General features: G+C 38.9%; 1 long non-coding RNA gene across 1 annotated transcript; it reads left to right on the top strand.

Annotated features, from left to right (window-relative positions):
• Nucleotides 1-13,217: 13,217 nt before the first annotated feature.
• On the top strand, nt 13,218-15,840 carry LOC108512770 (uncharacterized). Its single transcript, XR_001880689.1, has 2 exons — nt 13,218-13,582; nt 15,585-15,840. It is a non-coding gene; the product is annotated as an uncharacterized LOC108512770 (long non-coding RNA).
• The last annotated feature ends 3,263 nt before the right edge of the window (nt 15,841-19,103 follow it).

Here is a 19,103-nt window from a genome sequence, read left to right as displayed (position 1 = left end):
GTTTACTTCTTAAATGTAATTCCAAGCACTTTACATGTTTGGATCATGGCACTCTTGTATACTGGATTCTTTCCTTAAGCTCATACAAACACCTTCTAGTATCTCTCATTAAAAACAATAGCACACCCCTTTTGAACTCTCATAACCCTACAGATGCTGCTCCATTTCTCTGTACTTTTTCATTTGTTTAAGGGTTTTCTACAAACGTTATGTCCACTTACTCATTTTCCACTTACTCTTTACTCACTACAATCTGAGTTTCACCTCCAGTACCACACAGCAATTACTCTTGCGTAGGTCACCTGTAATCTCCATGTTACCAAATCCTATGAGCACATTTCTGCCCTCATTTCAGTTGATTCCATAGTAGCACTGCACATAGTCAATCACTCCTACCATTTTGGAACTCCCTCCTATATTGACTTCTGTGACACTCTTCAGTCTTGGTTTTCATTGTATACCATTGCCTACTCCTTGCCTGTCTCCTTTACTCCTCTTCTACCCAATCTTTAAATGTTGGCACTTCTCAAACCCCAGTGGCAGTACTCCTTTCTCTATACTCGTTCTCTTGATGTAACCCAGACATTCTCAACAGAGTGTGATTTTGCCCCTTAGAGGACATTTGCCAATGACTAAAGATATTTTTTATCGTGACAACTGGGAGTATGTCACTGGCATCTAAAGGACAGAGGCTGGAGACACTGCTAAACATTGATGGTGAGTATACAATCCTAAACCCAATATATTATAATACATTGTATAACTCAGCTTCTCAAGTAGTTGGGCTTACAAGCACACACCACCATGCCCAGCTAATTTTTGTGTTTTTAGTAGAGATGGGGTTTTGCTGTGTTGGCCCGTCTGCTCTCAAACTCCTGGCCTCAAAGTCATCTGCCCATCTGGGCCTCCCAAAGTGCTGGGATTACAGGTGTGAGCCCAGGCCACCATGCGTGGCCTGAAATTTGAGTTTTATCACAAAAATAGAGCAACAAGAGTTTTACATATAACCAAGATGGAGTAACAGGTGATTGGATTTACGCTTTGACTAAACAACCAAGAAAATAAACATGTAACAGTGGTTTTCAAGCAGCAGACATCAGGCACTATAGGACAGAGATACTTGAAACTCAGAGAAACAAACAAGGTAATCACTGTTGCCCTAGTTTACTGCCTGGACAGAAATATCTGTCCAGGCAACACTGCAGGGGTGTAGAACCCACACAGAGCCCAGCCGTCACCCTGAAGTGAGGAGAGAGAACTGGGTGTCTGAGAAGGCAAAGGTGGCTAGAATTTGCAAGACAGGTCCCTGGAGAGAAGTTATACACACAGAGAAAAAGATTGAACTCCAGAAATATTCAAAAGGTCCCCCTCAAATGTTCAGCTGAGTATTGACCAGTGCATGCATATGAGAAAACTGTATGAGACTATGGAAGGAACATCCAGAAAAGAGCACAAGTAGCCACTGCCAGGGCTTACAACTCCAAGAATAGTCTGTGTTCTCACCAGGCAGAGTAGAACACCTTGTAATTCATAGTCCATTAGGTGGAGCATTCAGAAACGTATTGCCTCAGTAAAGGGAAAATTTAGCTCAGGACCAAAGGCCACTCTAGTCCTACCTTAAAATGCTTAAAAGCAAACCTCAAAAAGACCAAACTACTTGCTAATAATGTAACTGTGTTCCAAAACCAGGTAAAAATATTTATTATAATCTAAAAATATAAGGTATAAGATATAGAATATAAAGATAACCAGCACCAAACAATTACACAATGTCTGGGATCCAATCAAAAATTACCAGGCATCCAAAGAAGCAAGAAAAAAATAGCCTATGCTAAGGACAAAAATTAAACATCATTCCCAGCAAACTGTCACAAGAACGGAAAACCAAACACCACATGTTCTCACTCATAAGTGGGAGTTGAACAATGAGAACACATGGACACAGGGAACGGAACATCACACACCTGGGCCTGTCAGTGGGTAGGGGGCTGGGGAGGGATAGCATTAGGAGAAATACCTAATGTAGGTGATGGACTGATAGATGCAGCAAACCACCGTGGCACATGTATACCTATGTAACAAAACTGCACATTCTGCACATGTATCCCAGAACTTTAAGTGTAATTAAAAAAAAGAAAAAAAATTAATCAATAGAAACAGACCCAGAAAAGACAAAGATAATAAAATTAGCATAAAAAGGTATTAGAATAACAATTATTAATGATATTCCATATGTTCAAGATGGTAGGTATAAGACTAATCATGTTTTGTAGATGTATAAAAAATATTTTCCAAAAGATCCAAATTAATCTTCTAGAGACGAAAATGACAATTTCTGAGATTAAAAATATACTATATGGAATGAATAACAGATTACACGTTGCAAAAGGAAATACTAGTAAGCTGTGAGATGCAACAATAGCAACTCTCCAAAATGAAGTACACACACACACACGTGTGCATGCACGGCAGGCAAAAAATAAACAGAGCATTAGCAAGTTGTGGGACAACTTCAAGAGGCCTAATAAAATGTAATTGGAATCTCTGAAGGAGAAGAGAGAGAGGAATAAATAGGAAAACAAAAATCTGAAGGAAAAAAGTGCAATTCTTTCCCAAATGTAATGAACACTATCAACCCACAGATTTAAGAAGTTCAATGAATCCAAAGCACAAGAAATATAAAGAAAAGTAAACCATAAAACATCATAAACATGAGACTTAAAACCAGTGACAGAAATTTTCTTTTTTTTTTTTTTTGAGACAGAGTCTAGTTCTGTCACCCAGGCTGGAGGGCAGTGGCGTGATCCTGGCTCACTGCAACCTCCACCTCCCTGGTTCGAGCAATTCTCCTGGTTCAGCCTCCTGGGTAGCTGGGATTACAGGTGCCTGCCGCCATGCCCAGCTAATTTTTGTATTTTAGTAGAGACGGGTTTCACCGTGTTGGCCAGGCTGATCTCGAACTCCTGACCTCATGATCTGCCCGCCTCGGCCTCCCAAAGTGCTGCCATTACAAGCATGAGCCACCGCACCCAGCAGTGATAAAAAAAATCTTAAAAGCCCCCAGAGAGAAAAAGACATGTTATATATAAAGTAATATAAATAATAATAGCTGACTCCCGTTCAGTAACAATGCAAGCTAGAACACAGTGGAACAACATCTTTAGAATACTNTGAGACAGAGTCTAGTTCTGTCACCCAGGCTGGAGGGCAGTGGCGTGATCTTGGCTCACTGCAACCTCCACCTCCCTGGTTCGAGCAATTCTCCTGGTTCAGCCTCCTGGGTAGCTGGGATTACAGGTGCCTGCCGCCATGCCCAGCTAATTTTGTATTTTAGTAGAGACGGGTTTCACCGTGTTGGCCAGGCTGATCTCGAACTCCTGACCTCATGATCTGCCCGCCTCGGCCTCCCAAAGTGCTGCCATTACAAGCATGAGCCACCGCACCCAGCAGTGATAAAAAAAATCTTAAAAGCCCCAGAGAGAAAAGACATGTTATATATAAAGTAATATAAATAATAATAGCTGACTCCCGTTCAGTAACAATGCAAGCTAGAACACAGTGGAACAACATCTTTAGAATACTGAAAGAAGAAAACCTTCACAACTTAAATTTCTACCATTCACAAAAATGTATAATAAAGACTTTCTCAGACTTACAAAAGAGGCCTGGCACAGTGGCTCACACCTGTAATCCCAGCACTTTGGGAGGCTGAGGCAGGTGGATCACCTGAGGTCAGGAGTTTGAGACTAGCCTGGCCAACATGGTGAAACCTTGTCTCTACCAAAAAATTACAAAAATTAGCTGGGCACGGTGGCGCACGCCTGTAATCCCAGCTACTCAGGAGGCTAAGGCAGGAGAATCACTTGAAACCAAGAGGCAGAGGTTGCAGTGAACTGAGATCCCATCATTGCACTCCAGCCTGGGCAACAAGATAAAAGATAAGGCAAGGAGGAATGGAAATATACTGTTTTAATAACACAAAAGAAGACACAAAATAGGAATAAAAAAAAGATGATACAAATACAAAATAAACAGCAAGATGGCATGTTTAAACTGAAGCATGACAATCATTAATCATCAATTACTAAATGTTATTCATGTAAGCACCTCAATAAAAGAGATCATCAAATTAGAAAAACAAAAGACAATTTTATGTGTATACATATGTCTAAATTTGTCAAATTGTACACTTTATATTCTTGGTTTATCACATGTCCATTATAGCTTAATAAAGATTTTAAAACAAATAAATAATCTAGTATTTGGTAGCAGAATAGGGTGATTATAGTTAACAATAATGTATTGTATATTTCAAAATAACTAAAATAGTAGAATCAAAATGTTCCTAACACAAATAATAAATGCTTGAGGTGATGTATATTCTGATTACCCCAACTTGATTATTACACATTGTATGCTTGTATCAAAATATCACATGTAGCCCTATAAATATGTACAATTATTATGTATCCATAATAATTACAAATAACTACAAACAATATTTTTAAATGTATAAAATTGTATTTAAAATTTAAAATAAATTAAAATAAAATTAAATAGAATAACAAAAAGGAAAAGTAGACAAGAGAAAAGGGCTGAGAATAAAAAATGTGATAGGGAAGGTCTTCACTGAGGGACTCACTATTGAAAGCTGTAGACCAAAAATCAATCACATCATTCATGAATTCAAGGTGACCATAAGGAATCTGTTGAAGACAAAGTAACCACATGTTTTCTAAATTAAGCCAAGTCACAGGAAGCCATAAATGTTTTCAAAGGCACTTTTCCAACAAGTTATTCATTAAAAGGATGTTGAAAGATGATTCAAGTGTTTGGTTCAAAATCTCGCCTCAAAGAGGAATATTTTCAAGAGTCTGTCTTCCTAAGAATTCGTATCTAACAGGAGAGCTCCTGTTAGACATGAATCATTAAATTCATCTTATTTTTGACCTTTGGAATGAGACTAAATTAATCTGCTCCCTCTCCCACTTGATAGCCCTTCAAATATTTTAGATCATATTATCCCTTCTCTAGGCTGTCTATGGTAAAATTACCCATTCCCCGTGGCACCTGCTTCCAGAAATTGTCACCACCCTAAACGCTTTTGTTTCGATATACTTCTGCTGAAAATCTCCCTTTTAAAAATAGAGTACTATAGTCAGAATGAGCACAAAATTCTAGGTGTGGTCTGATCTTTTAAAACTTAAATTATAGGCCGGGCGCGGTGGCTCAAGCCTGTAATCCCAGCACTTTGGGAGGCCGAGACGGGCGGATCACGAGGTCAGGAGATCGAGACCATCCTGGCTAGCACGGTGAAACCCCGTCTCTACTAAAAATACAAAAAAAAAACTAGCCAGGCGAGGTGGCGGGCGCCTGTAGTCCCAGCTACTCGGGAGGCTGAGGCAGGAGAATGGCGTAAACCCGGGAGGCGGAGCTTGCAGTGAGCTGAGATCCGGCCACTGCACTCCAGCCTGGGTGACAGAGCAAGACTCCGTCTCAACAAAAAAAAAAAAAAAAAAAAAAAAAAAAAAAAAAAAAACTTAAATTATATACTTATACATTGCAACCTATAAACACATTTGTTTTCTTAATAACTTGGCAAAATGTGTGTCACATATATCCTTTAAACTCTCGGCTTGTTTTCATGTGAACAGCTAACCATGATAGGAGTCTTCATCCTATCTTTTATAATCAGCATTTTGAACCTCAGTGTAATATTTTATATTTGGTGAGATTATGTGCTTTCTCATATGTGCAGGTTTACTTCACATCTTTTTATTTTAATTGCTTGTATTTTTGTTGTTTGTTTTTTGTTGTTGTTTTTGAGACGGAGTCTCGCTCTGTTGCCAAGGCTGGAGTGCAATGGCGCGGTCTCGGCTCACTACGACCTCCGCCTCCTGGGTTCAAGTGGTTCTCCTGCCTCAGCCTCCCAAAGCGCTGGGATTATACTTTCAATGTATTATCTATTTCTACTAATTTTGCATCTGTTTTTTACTATGACTTGCAAGAAAGAAGAGAAATTAGAAAGAATTCTAATTAGAAAAGCAAGTTAAGCAGCCAGGTACATATTTCTCTCAATAGCTATTTGATATTACAATGTGGAGGAAACATTAAAGATTAGCCTGCCAAAACAAATCATTGAAATCAAAAATAAAAGAACTGAGTCAAGTAGTCAGCATATTAGGATCAAGTCCTGATTCCCCTAAAAAATAAATATGGTGGAAGAACATACCTATTTATCTCTCTTTCCATCAATCTTCCAAAAAGGATGGAAATAAAAGAATTAAATAGATATAAATTAAAATTATATAAATACACAAGAATAAAAAGAATGGTAGAGACGATAATAGTGTGTAAAAGATGTCAGCACAATATTGGAACTTGAAAAGAATGATTAAGTAGTAATTGGCTTAATAGATTTGATAGAAATCTAGGTTATAGAAGAGAAAGCCAAGAAGATCCAAGCAACTCATTTCATAGAACCTCAGAGAGGCTCAGAATATTATGTCACTAGTTGTCTCAAAACATCAAGATGAAAGGTGGGATTTCAGGATTTTATAAGAAGGAGTTATACTCCCCAACTTCCTCCACCATTCAGCAAACTGGTTACCTATCTCTTCTTCAGTCTAGCAAAAACAAACAAACAAACACATAGGAAGTTTGTCGTTTGGAGAATAACCAATCAGCTCTCTTCTTCCACTTGGTTTCTCAACATTGGTAGCCAGGCTTATAACACCTAGTCAGGAAATTGGAGAGTTCCTCTATGTGGAAACTGAGAGGCTCAGGAGTTTTGAGAATTCCCCCAAAAAATTAGCTAGGTCCATTCCTAGTCTCTCTAAAATGAAGTCAACAAGCCCTAGCCCACCCATAGAGATACAGGTTTTCTTGGAGGAGAGCAGTTTTAGAAATAACTCAAGAAAAAAATGCCCTGGCACTGAAAGACAGAGATCTATCAATTATATGGAACCTGCCCAAATGCTCATCAATCAATGAGTGGATAAAGAAAATGTGATATATACACACACCATAGAATACTACTCAGCCACAGAAAGGAACAAAATAATGGCATTTGCAGTAACCTGGACGGAATTGGAAACCATTGATTCTAAGTGACATATCTCAGGAATGGAAAACCAAACATTGTATGTTCTCACTCAGAAGTGGGAGCTAAGCTATGAGGATGCAAAGATATAGGAATAATGCAATAGACTTTGGGGATTTGAGGAGAAAGAGTGGAAGAAGGGGTGAGGGATAAAAGACTATACATTGAGTACAGTGTACACTGCTTGGGTGATGGGTGCACCAAAATCTCAGAAATCACCACTATTCACGCAACCAAACACAACTTGTTCCCCAAAAACCTATTGAAATAGAAAAGAGAGAGAAATCTACAGATTAAAATATTGCACTCAGTGTCCAGCACAATGAATTTTTTAAAAACCCACATTAACACATCATTCAATAATGAAATCAATAATTTCACATCATTGTGAAAATTCAAATTCAGGGGAAAATAGTATATATAAAATATTGTGAATAATATTAATATTAGCCTTCTTTACAGGAACCCTTGAAGCTTAAAGACAAAGAAGTAATATCTTCAAGATTCAGAGAAATAATCAGTTTCCACATAGAATTCTCTACACAAGCACATATGCATGTACACACATGCTATTAATCACATAAGAGGGTAGAATAAAAATGTTTTCAGATATGTGAAATACTGTCTCAAGAAATTTAATGGTCAAGCACCCCCTCTTAACAAGTGTCTGGAAAATATACTCTACAAATATACTCTACAAAATGAGAAAGTAGCCCAAGACAGAAGACCCAGGAAATAGAGATCTCATACAGGAAGGGGAAGAAATTCCAGTATGAAGTTAGGGAAGTCACAGGATGTTCGCTGGTCATCAGATTGTCAAGACTGGCACAAGAGAATAGAAAGTTCCAACAGGGCTGATTCCATAAAAAAAAAAAAAAAAAAAAAAGAACTGATGGATTATCTGAAATGTTTGATTGTGCTGAAAAAAGATATTCAACTAGTGGAATATAGAATGAATTAGTGACAGAAATATGGGGAAAAAGGTTAATCAAAATTTAGGCAATGATTAATTCTGGGAAAACAAAAGGTTGTTCAAAAGAGAAACATGTAATTGTGTATTTGATTTAAAATATACATTTTAATTAAAAACAAATATATTCATAAAGGAGCAGAATCTGCCCAGTAATTCCATTCCTTTTCTTTCTTTTAAATGTGCAATCATTATTTTCTTATTTTAGATATTATTTCATCCATTGATGATGGAAAAAAAGAATTTAGGTCCATGTATACTAGCTGAGCATGGTGGTGTATGCCTGTAGTCCCAGTTACTTGGGAGGCTGAGGCAGAAAGATCACTTGAGCCTGCTGCAGTGAGCTATGATTGCACCACTGCACTCCAGCCTGAATGAGAGTAAGACCCTGGCTCAAAAAAACAAAATGAAACAAAAATTTAGATCCACATATACTAAAGTCCCTTACTTACACACATACACATACTTCTGCTAACCCCATCTTCCTGATATTATAATTTTTGGATAAGCAAAGATTCATCATTCACAATATTATGACTATGCAAATACTGTCACAGCTGTAGCTCAGGGAGTTGGGAAACTGTGTACAGAAAGTCAATCAATAAAATAATGTCTACAATTGAAAAAAATTAATACTTTTTTAGCGCATTTAGAAATATGGGGGTAAAATTCAGAAGAGTCAGCTAAGAGTTGAAAGTTTATGTTTCTAAGGAACGTGACTCAATGTTAGGGAGCAGGACCCCTGTAGTTCTATTTTTTTTTTTTTTTTTACAATATGATTCTGTTGTTCTTTGATAATAATTTTAATTATTTTTTAAATTATAATCACCAAAGATCTTACTTAACATTATAATAAAAGCTCTTTTATATTGTTTAGAAACTTGTTCTTAAAATTAAAAATATTCATTTGAGAATCAAATAATTTATTCTGTAGAATTGAAAAGCAAATTAATGTTATAGATATTTAAAATCAGATAAATTACAATCCAGGAATTCAGAACTCCAACCCCAGAAAAACTGGCCAAGGAAGGTTGGCACATTACACTTACTTTTTTTCATTTTCCTGTTTATCATCATGTTTCATTTCCCAAATTATTTGGAATTCAGAATGCATATTGGAATTTAGCATCTTTGGATCAGTAAAATCTCCTTAGTCATATTTCCTCTGTTCGTTATGAACAATGAAAAGAGAAAGATTGAAAGAGTACTGTGCACATATAAATCTATGAGCCAGTTTTTAACTTCTAATCTAAAGCCCAGTTCTTCTTTAAGTCTTTCTTCATGGAGTAGGGAAAACAAGGATAAAAGGCATTTCGGATAATGTATTTTTATAGTTGCAACACACAAAATTATAATACGGAAATTTGTCCTTACAGATATCTGAACAATTTGTAGTGAAGAACAGATTTGCTCCAAACTAAAATGCGATTTATTTGCTGTTTTTTCTTCCATAATTAAGAAAATTTAAACCCAGTCCTCTGTCAAAATAATAGTTAGAAAACTTTTTTCTTTATTACTTACTCATCTACGCTGCTGAATATGGCTACAGGTAAGTTGAATTAGCCAGAAAATTATACAAAGAATTTATACTCAGGGGCTGAAAAAAGTATTATACTGAATAAGTAAAGTCCAGATGTTAGAAAAAAAAAAAGCAATTTAAAAACTAGTGAAAATAGGCTGGGTGCAGTGGCTAACGGTCACAGTGGCTCATCCCAGTTCTTTGGGAGGCCAAGGCAGATGGATCACTTGAGGCCAGGAATTTGAAACCAGCCTGGCCAACATGGCAAAACTGCCTTTCTACAAAAAATACAAAAATTAGCCAGGCATGGTGGTGCACGCCTGTAGTCCCAGCTACTTGGGAGGCTGAGGCAGAGAATCACTTGAACCCAGGAGGCAGAGGTTGCAGTGAGCTGAGATGGTGCTGCTGCACTCCAGCCTGGGTGACAGAGTGAGACTCTGTCTCAAACAGCAACAACAACAACAAAACTAGTGAAAATATAACTACCTAGCAGTACAATCCTGTGTTTTGTGAATCCTAGTTTTTATAGTAGGACAGAATAAAATACTGGAATCTAGGATTTTGGTCCTGAAACTGCAACTCATGTGTCATTTGACAACAAGGCTAGTCACTTCTCCTCTCTCTGCTTCATTTTCCATCTGTAAAATGAGGGGATCAGACCAGATGATCCATCAAGTTTCTTTCAGGTCATAGGAGAATACAAAATGTACATTAAGAACATAACAAGAAATTCCTCTTTCTCTTTTTGTGCATCCCCTAAATTGATTTCTATAATTATATGGAAGCATGTGAAAACCCTACTGTTTCCAAGGATCTGACCAACAATTACAGCAGGAAATGTGGTCATCTAATTTAACTCTTAAACATCGTCAGCAAGACTAACAGCTTGGATGCATCCCAATTATTCCCAGAAATTAATGGTGTGGTACCAAGAATAATCAAAAACACTTCCACTTAGCTTTGGGATTCATTATATTTTTTGGTTTACTGTAGATTCCAATTAACATTTTGGTTTATTCAGGCTGATTTTAAAATATGTTGTCTTAATTACATACTCAAACCAGCTAGTCTACAAATATGCCTAGTTAGATAAAAGAGATAATATCCTTGAATTTGACATAGTCCTTGAATTTCTAAGGGCTGGTTTACACTGAGACCTAGTTATGTGGTCATATGGTTTAGCTGTGTTCCCACCCAAATCTCATCTTGAATTATAGCTCCCAGAATCCCCACATATTGTGGGAGGGACCTTGTATGAGGTAATTGAATCATGGGGGTGGATTTTCCTGTGTTGTTCTCATGATAGTGAATAAGTCTTAGGATATCTGATGGTTTCATAAAGAGGAGTTCCCCCGTACAAGCTCTCTTGCCTGCCACCCTGTAAGACGCCTGTAGTCCCAGCTACTGGGGAGGCCTTTGCTCCTCCTTTGCCTTCTGCCATGATTGTGAAACCTCCCCAGCCATGTTGAACTGTGAGTCCATTAAATATCTTCTTCTTTATAAATTACACAGTCTTGGGTATTTCCTCACAGCAGTATGAAAATGGACTAATACACATGGTAATAGCAGAGAACTCTGTGGTGTCTGCCCAGCTCATAATTCCTTCTCCTCTAAGAACAGCTCTCCATTCTAGCCCATGGGTGACAGGAATGGGACCCTAGAAGCCATGTTTTAGTCACATAACATCATTGCCTAGAACTCAGCTAACTGGACAATGGCTGAGCACCAGAACCAAATTAAGCCAATCAGAGCCCCTTCTTAGGAATTTACAGTTGTGACTGAAAGCAAAATCTCAATGAGAGTTCGCTTATACAGACACTATATTAACTTGAAAACCGGGGCTCAGCCATTGTCTTAGGAGTAGATGAGTAATAGAGATAGATTTGCAAAGACATTTGAAGAGAGAAATGGAGGACAAAATAAAGCAAGCCTGTTTTCTGGGCTCTTCATGGCTCTCCATCTCTAGTCCCTTTTGAGTCACAGCTCCATCTCTCTGCTGGCTTCCAGAATATATTCATATCTTCTTTCATTATCTTAAATTCTCCTTTCCTGCTTAGACTAATTAAAATGGATTTCTATTATTATCAACAAAAAATTCCTGCTAAATAGATTCTTTTTGTAACTGAATTGAAAACTATAATGGGGATATCTTTTTAATTGATTTTTTTTGCATTAACTTGCAGCTTAACTATACAGAAAAGTGGCTTGGCACCAGAGACTTCAGATAACTAAAACATGATTCATATTGAGGAAATTTTATCTTATTTTCTACATCAGTCTCTAGTCTATAAAGCTTAAGTTTTATTTTATAATGAGAATGATGCACTGAATTTATGAGGTTAAATGGAGGGTCACAGCAGTGGGACTTTTTATTGTAATGTACAACTGCATTCCTGAATCAGGCACAGGTTAATACATAATATTTAATTATTCTCTGGAAACAATGGCAAAGCATTCCTAGCAACAGACAAATCAAACAGCTACTGGAGTATTATGGCTGCCATTTGTTAATTACTCCCAGATAGCTGCAAAACACACACCATCTTCAGCAAAAACTGAAACTCCAAACCCCTTAGAGAAAATAAGGGGATCAGGTGCTACAATGCAAAGAGCACCAAAATGGGTGTCCGCTGATGTGAATCCAAGTCTTTGCAACTATCTTCACTTCTGTGAATTTTAGCTTCTTCATCTCATTTGAAAGAGAGAAAATTCACCATGAGATCCAAAGACCAAAAGTAGCTCAGTAGACCATGCGCTAAGTCCTTCTTTTTCTGAACATGTTGTTAAACATTTTATGCCCCCATTTCCTCAACTGTATAAGGGAAATGCTACTTGTACCTACCTCATAGGGTTGTCGTGGGGTAGTTATTACATAGTAAGTGCTTGGGAGAGTATCTAGCACATAGGAGCACTCAATTAATGACAGCTATATTAGTTTTTTACCTTTTTATTATTCCTGAGGATTTTTTTAAACAAGCTATAACCAGTTATGAGCGTCTCATTGGTGTATTTACTTTGACCATTGCCAACTATATATTTCATGTAGCTTGTTAAATTTATAACTGTCCTCAAAGCTAAATATATGTAATGATAGTATTTTAAGACATTTAAGTTATATTCCACTAAAAGTAAATCACTAAACTTGGGTGACATAAAGCATGAGTGAATAAGGAAGAATGGGTCTGAAGAAAGCCTGCCGATAGCATCTGACTCATTTTCGAATCATGGCCAATTTTTATGCTACGTGAATAGCATACCATGTTGCCTTTACACTTCTGGATTTCGTACCATGAGGGTCAACTGCTGAAAATGTATACACAAAAGAAAAAGAAAACAAAAATCATATATATTCTATTTGTTTGAGTTCTAATGTTGCTTTCAGGTCAGACATTCTGGAGTTTCATGGTTTTGGCTTCAGAAAATTCTAGGTCTAGAAAGCAGTTGTTTCTATGGGTGTCCCAAAGAAGAAAACTGCTACATGAAACAAGAGCAAACCATGGTCTCATCTGCACATTTGCAGAGTAGCATCAGATCCGTGGAGATGCTGTTCGCCGAAAAAGTAACATCCATTGTGTTGGACCTCACCTATGTGACCCTTTCCAGGGCACAGTCTGGAAGGACATGGAAAATTAAGAGAGAAGTTAAGCACTGCACAATTAAGTGAGAAGAATTTTGAATCTCAGTGAGCAACCCAGGCAAGACAATAGGAAGAGAATGGAGATAAGGAGAAGGTATGAGCTACAAGAAGGAAGGTCAGCCCTCCACCAAACCAGCAAGATATTCCCTGTGGTGAAGAATGGCTGATGACTTTCAGCACAAAAGTATCTAATGTTCAGTTTCAAGTTGCTGTCTACATGATGCTATGCCATCATCCCTCCATTACTGCAAAGCTTCAGTAAAAGAGAAAAAGAAAGTTAACAGAGAAATGAGGAGCAATATTTAGGAAGCATAATGGAGCATAAAGACATGTAAACTCTACAAAATTACACAGGTGAGACTTTTCAATAGCAATATCTTATTTCAATTTTAAAATTCAGGCTCAGACTAGAAAATGAGGGTACTTGGGGTCACCCACACAACTGACACTTGGGTGACATATGTATTCCTACACAATGGAGAAATACCTCTTCCACATGATGGCAAATATCCCTGTGAATGTTATCTCCTTATCTTTCACTTTATCTTACCATTGTTCGGTTTGTTTAACTCCTACTTGGGGCCTATTCCGTACTATTGTGTCCTCCTCACTTATTATGGTTACATTCCACTTCTTAAACAATTATGTCTACTGCAGCTCCATGTTTATGTAAAACAGTGACTGTGTACTAATGTTTAGTCACAATAAAAGTAGCCCACACAAAGTAAAAGAGAGTTGGATTTCAAAGGAAAAACACAATTTAAGACTGTTCTCTTTGACATTTATTTCTTTCAGTACATCAGCCAATACATAAAAACATGCTCACTTTATCAAGGCCAAAGGTTAGATACCAAGAGCTTCATTGATTCCACAAATATTTATTGTTCATGAGTCCTATGACTGACACTACTAGGGAGTAGGGCCACAGTAGGAATAATAAATGGTCACAGTGTAGTTAGGGAAAGAGAAATGAAAACAAAACTGGAAGCTGGAGTATACACCAGGCTAAGACAATATAAGGAGGTTATCAAAGCCTCTGGCATGGGAAGATACAAAAACTTCAAAAGAAGGTGACAACTGGAGCAAGTTTTGAAGAATGCATGAGGGTTCACCAAGCCAACAGGAGGGCAAGGGCATGAACTTACAAGTAACAGCCACATTATTGAGGGAAGCTTGGGCATGTGGGGAGGTCAGTGGAAGAAAAAGGAAAGGCAGGCAGCATTGGGGTTATGGAGATGTTTGCATGCCTGAGATGTTTGGCCTTTAATAACCATGGAGAGCCACTAAAAGTTGATAATGATAGGAGTGATTAAAGAGATATCTTGCTTCAGAAAGATGGCTTGGAAGGAGAAGTGGAATCTGAAAGTCCACAAAATCTACAACTTTTGTCATGACTATGGGGAGGAGAAGGGAAATCAAATCATTATTATTAGGTAGATTCAAATAGGAAATTTTATTTATTTCCCTGTGCCTGGCTGCCTGAATCTAATGGTTGAACTTGCCTTAGGGAAGAGGGTCAAAAACAACCTGTCACTTATTTCTTCCTCCTTCCCCCCAAACAACTCCCAAATGAGAATTTCTACATCCAAGCAATTCCTTCTGCTTTCCTGCATTTTTATTTATTTATTTATTTTTTGAGGCGGAGTCTAGCTCTGTCACCCAGGCTGGAGTGCAGTGGTGCGATCTCAGCTCACTGCAAACTCCGCCTCCTGGGTTCAAGTGATTCTCCTGCCTTAGCCTCCTGAGTAGCTGGGATTACAAGCGCCCGCCACCACACCTAGTTCATTTTTGTATTTTTAGTAGAGACGGGGTTTCACTGTGCTGGCCAGACTGGTCTCAAACTCCTGACCTCGTGATCCACCTGCCTTGGACTCCCCAAGTTCTGGGATTACAAGTGTAAGCCGCCGTGCCCAGCCTTTCCTGCATTTTTAACTGCCTCTGTGGCAGTCTGTATTAATTAGCTCTACAATCTCTTAGATTCCCATCCTAGTTGCTAAAAGGGAAACCTTCTGTCTCCACTAATATTTCAATTGCCAAAGGAGGACCGTAGGGTGTAGTGTGTAAATGGCAGAGAGGAGGGTGAAGTCCACATCTTTCTGAGTTCCTAGAGCAGCACCAACTATTTTCACATCCCTGGGCTGGATTGATTTGTAATCCTCCTCTCTCCTACTGCCTGACCTTTTAGCACCTCAGTCAATCTCTGGAAGCCAAATTGGGTTCCTATCCTGGCTACGTACAATCCATTCCAAATGACCTTCTGCCAAATCCCCATGGAGTTTAGAGATCCTTCTGGGGATTTATGAAGCTTTGTTGTTTTTAGAGCAAACTTTCTCTTTTATTTCTCTTTCCTCACTAGGGCTTTGGAGGAGAACTCAGCTTTCAGTTTGATGATGAAATATTAGTTAAACACATCATCCCCAATGGGATCTCTTTGCATCTTCTATGAATGACGACGGAAACAGTCTCAGTTGATCAGCAAGATGGCTGAGGATGTACTCACCTAAATGAACAACGAAGATTCATCTGCTACAGCTGAGCTGTATTTGCATGGGCTAACTTATTGAGAAGGAAAAGCTAGGTTTCAATATTATATAAAATGTGTTTGTTTTGTTTCTTTGTTTGTTGTTTGTTTGTTTTTCAGACAGGGTCTGGGTCCATCACCCAGGCTGGAGTGCAGTGGTGCCATCACAGCTCACCACAGCCTCGACCTCTGGGCTCAAGTGATCCTCCCTCCTCAGCCTCCCAGGTCGATGGGACTACAAGCGCGTGCCACCACATCTGGATACTTTTGTATTTTTTGTATAGGAGGGGTTTCACCATGTCACCCAAGCTGTTCTTGAACTCCTAGACTCAAGTGATCCATCCATCTCAACTTCCCTAAGTGTTGGGATTACAGGCATGAGCCAATGCTCCCAGCCTGGATATATAGTATGAAATATTTTTCATGGTAAATTAATTATGAGTTGTTGGGCAACCTATTTGTAAAACAAACTAGCATTTTTTAAACCATATTCTGCTTTGTATTGTCTCTGTATGAATATCTCTTGTAAACTGCAGTAAGAGGAAACCTGAGAAGGATAGTTCTGTCACCTCCATTTTATCTTCAGAATAAATGTCAACATCTAGAAGTTCTTCTTCACACAAGTTAAAATAGTTAGTGCTAGACAGACCCAGAACAAACATCTGAAGGAATCCCCTGAAAATATGAGTTCACTAAAACCCAAAGAGGTTAAGTGACTTACCCAACATCACACGGGCAGTTTGTGGCAGAGCTTCAGTTCTACCCAGATTTCCTGGTTCTTCATCCAAAGCTCTTGAGCTACTTTTCTTTATATGCAAATTGCATTTTCTTCCATCTTAGCAGAAAGAGTAAAAACAATTACGTTATAGGTTTAAGACTTCCCTGAGGCTGGTGCAGTGGCTCACGCCTGCAATTCCAGCACTTTGGGAGGCCGAGACGGTTAGATCATGTGAGGTTAGGAGTTTGAGACCAGCCCGGCCAACATGATGAGACCTCCGACTCTGCTAAAAATACAAAAATTAGCCGGATGTGGTAGTGGGCATCTGTAATCCCAGCTACTCAGGAGCCTGAGGCAGAGTTGCTTGAACCCGGGAGGCAGACTGCAGTGAGCCGAGATCATGCCACTGCACTCCAGCTTGGACGACAAAAGTGAGACTCCATCTCCAAAAAAAGAAAAAAAAAAGACTTCCGTGAATAACTGTGCTTGGTGGTGTGCGCCTATAATCCAAGCAACTTGGGAGTTTGAGGCTGGAGGATCACTGGAGACCAGGAGCTTGAAGCTGCAGTGAGCTATAATCGCACCACTGCACTCAGGCCAGGGTGACAGAGCAAGTTCCTATCTTTAAAAATATATATTATATAAATTGAAAAAAAAAAAGAACTTCCTTGACTAATCCCACCCACCTGTGATGTTATCCTGGTTAGTAAATAATCGTGAGCTATGGTATTGATTTATGTGTTCACATAGGCAACGAGCACCTGTCAGGCATTTATTATTGTGCCTCACATGAGGCTAGGCAGTCGGAGAACAATGAGATAACACAATCTAGATTTTTAAGGACTTCATAGTGCAAACAGTAAGACACACTAAAATAATGGGTAAGATGTGCTCTAATCCTGGCATGTGAAAAGTTCTGGAATATAGAGGAGAGAAGGCTGAAAAGTGATGGGTGCAACCTAAGACTCTGGCCAGTGACTAGCAGTTTTCCAGAGGAGGAAGAAAGGGAAAGGCATTTCAGGAAAAGGCCAGCATGAACACGCACATGAAGCTGCACACAGGTGCAGAAAAAGGGGTAGCTGTTACTCTTCTGGGGCTAAGTAGGCAGACCCTGGTTTCTGCCACCCCTGCTAAGTTTAATGCTTTCTGAGGACAGATACAAGGTGTTCAAACTGAAGTTGATAGTTCCCTTCTCCTCTGACCTGTTGAGTGGCAGCCTATTTTTTCTGACTGTAAAATGGACTACAAGAGACAATTCCTGCTCAGAGGGTGCCCTCTCTCGGTAAGCGTGCACATGCAGTGTTTCTCTCCAAGAAGGAAAAAGATACTTCAAATTGCCTATAGTGTCACCCTCATGCAAACCTATAAAGAAAACACAGTTTCCCTGACAGGTCACTTTAGTTGACAAGAAGAGTAGAGGTGAGGGAAAGAGCCATAGACTGAGTAAAACTGGATCCCACAGGCCTAGCGACCTGATCATAAAATCAGTGGATTGCACCAAATGTTCTTAGTTCCTCCTTTCTCTGATGTACCCTGACTTCTAGAAGCTACAGCTCACTAAATCTCGGCTAAATTTAAAATTCTTGCTACTTAAACCATATTCTCAGAAGTTGAGGACTCCGAAGAAACCAGAGAATCCCCACCAGGAGAGAAATATTGTTTCTGGCTGTGGGCAGCTTTCATCTCTGAATGTTCCGCAGCAGCCAGAGATAATTGTCCAAATAACTTTTCCTTTCTCTTTTGCTCACATTCTAGCAGTAAAAATCCTTTTTGAAGATGGTCAATAACATGAGGACATAGAGCAGAATCACATTCTGTTCCTACAAAACACCCCCACCATCATTTTAAACTACAAATCTGCCAAACAAAAGATCATCCAAAAGATACTTTTTGAGTGCATTGCAGAACTGGGAGGGTATCTTCTTCTGAAGTGATTTCATTTTTCAGGCTTGCAATAATAAAATGATCTTAAGAGTGCTGAGGGCCAACAGCTGAGGGGAGTAGAGTCACCGTTGAGCCCTGAGGCTTGGTGGTATCCTGGGACTTGGAAATTCCCCGCAGATAATTCCAGCAAATGCATTATTATAGGGGAAAACAGTTCCTGGAAGTGGGGAAGGAGACTGAGAGCGTGGGGAAGGGAGAGAAATGAGCCAGAGACAAACTGTGTGTGGTCATGTGGGAAAAAATTAGCTTATTTTTTCAGTTGTTGCCCAAAGAATGTCACTGGTGATATAAAGAAGTGGAAAATGAGAAAACTCCATGATCATCCAAAAGCCATTATTGTCCATTTCCTGCTCCTGATGGGAAGGAAAATTGGACCATAAATCTTAGACTTACACATGGTCGTGGTCTCTTAATGCCCTCTGCTGGCAGGGAGGCAGACTGCAGCTGCCTGCCCTGTGTTACTGCGGACAAACTGCATACATAGTACCTCTAGGCTTCATTTCCCTCATCTGTAAAATACGGATAATAATAGTATTTCTCGGCCGAGCGCAGTGGCTCACACCTGTAATCCCAGCACTTTGGGAGGCCGAAACGGGTGGATCACCTGAGCTCAGGAGTTCAAGACCAGCCTGGCCAACATCGTGAAACACCATCTCTACTGAAAATAATAATAATAATAAAAAAAATAAGCT

This window comes from Rhinopithecus bieti, unplaced genomic scaffold (genome assembly GCF_001698545.2).
Source record: "Rhinopithecus bieti isolate Rb0 unplaced genomic scaffold, ASM169854v2 scaffold_30785, whole genome shotgun sequence".
NCBI classification, from domain to species: Eukaryota; Metazoa; Chordata; class Mammalia; order Primates; family Cercopithecidae; genus Rhinopithecus; species Rhinopithecus bieti.
The sequence above is the reverse complement of the archived record's forward strand: the minus strand, read 5'-3'. Positions and strand labels throughout refer to the sequence as shown.